Source organism: Rhagoletis pomonella, unplaced genomic scaffold, assembly GCF_013731165.1.
Source record: "Rhagoletis pomonella isolate Grant_MI unplaced genomic scaffold, Rhpom_1.0 Rhpom_scaffold_00010, whole genome shotgun sequence".
NCBI lineage: Eukaryota > Metazoa > Arthropoda > Insecta > Diptera > Tephritidae > Rhagoletis > Rhagoletis pomonella.
In genome coordinates this window covers 36,744,960-36,746,800 of record NW_023458564.1, presented here as the reverse complement: position 1 = coordinate 36,746,800, position 1,841 = coordinate 36,744,960, and positions in this window count along the sequence as shown.

Here is a 1,841-nt window from a genome sequence, read left to right as displayed (position 1 = left end):
AAAAACTATAAATTTTTTACACTGATAATAAAATGTGATCCTTCATTATCCAGAGCCTATACTTATGAACGTCTTTTCAGTAATTGGAATAATTCTAATTATAGGAGACTGACAGTAATATTTATAAACGATAAGTAAGTGGTAGTAATAGTTTATCATCGTTTAAAGTACAAAACCGCGTATCAACAAAATGCAAAACCGCGTATCAAGATAATGCAAAACCGCGTATGTGAATTATGTAAATTTTTTTTCTATAGAGTCAAAACTGTCAATGTCGGTTACGCGGTTTTGCAGAATGACGATACGCGGTTTTGTACTTTAAACGACGGTATATTTTTTAGCTTTAAGCTATTTTAGTTTTAAAGACAAAAATTAATATTTACATAACTTTGTTTGTAATAAACTAAGAAGATATTTAATCCATTTCTTAATACTCCCGGGAAGTTCATTCTCCGGGAATTCGTTTCTCCCGAGAAAGAAATCCTCCAATAAATTCCCAGGGAGTATCGATTTCCCGAAAATTTGGGGGAGGAAACTTGAATTTCGAAAAAGCTGTTTGACTCCTCAACTCGGCTCTTTAATATAAAAATCGTCAGGGAATTTTTATTCGTGATTGGAGGAAAGAGAAAAGAAAAAACTGCCAGGGAATTACGTTGAAAATCTGGAAATATTGCCACGTCTGACACGCTCTTTACACCTTGCAATTTTTATTTCCGAAAGTGCTTTCTGCAAATATGCAAAAAGGACTTATCAGCAGTGTGACCAGGTGAATCTTTTTGAGGCTAGATTTTGCAATTAATTTTAAGCCTTATGCTCGGAATTTTCGGTCTAACTTCGTAGCCTTTTTTACTTAAAATATTCATATTAAAATTTGGACCGGAACTTATAAAAGTAATAATCATATTAAACAATATTTAATATGTATTTCAAAAACTAACGTTCAAATATTACAACTGAGCAAAGTGCCATTTCATTGAGAATATACTTTCTTGACTTTTGGCCAACCGCTAGAAGTTGGTGGTGAATAAGCCGTGTGTAAGGGGGCGGCAGCAATAACGAATACGTACATAAGAATGAGAAGTATTCCTAGCATAACTTAAAAGTTTACCGGTGCTGTTGTGTTGTTCACAGTTCAAAAAATCTTACTACTTGGCCGATAAATCAATGCGTGTGTAGGGCCTTTTAGGTTTAAAAAAAACGGTAAAAACGGTACTACGAAATTCGGCTTAAACTTATTTTTTTAACAATTGACTTGTTGGCGTATTACTAGCGCACTTTGATGTGGAAAAAAATAATTTCTATTCGAATATTTTTTTGGTTTTTCTTATCCTAAACTGCATTTTGCATACCTTGAAGTAATTTATACGTAATTAACTTGAAAGATGTTATTTTGTATTCTGATGGGAGCATTTAAACATTTACTGGCATCTTTTAACCTCATTTCTCACAGGCTATAACTTTTCCTAACCTTTTTTCAAACCAATTTAGCCACGGTTTTTGTGATCATCTGGTCACACCGCTAATCAGCAGTTGGACCAAATCGTTTTTAATTTACACGTCAGGTAGTGAAAATTTCGAAAATGTCTAGCTTTTCTGCTAAAACCAAAAAAATGAAGAACAATTCTGTGCCGGCCCATCAAAAATCCAATGGAGTGAAACGTTTTGAAGAAGAGCACGCTAGGAATATAGCCGCCGCCAAGAAAATAGTTGAGAAGTATGCTTCCAGCTCGGACGAGGATGAGGAGGAACTCAATGAAAGCAAAATTTTAGGTGCCCGAAGAACATTATACCTTCTTAACTATGTATAATAATTTACTATGAAATTGTTTCAGATTCCCTTT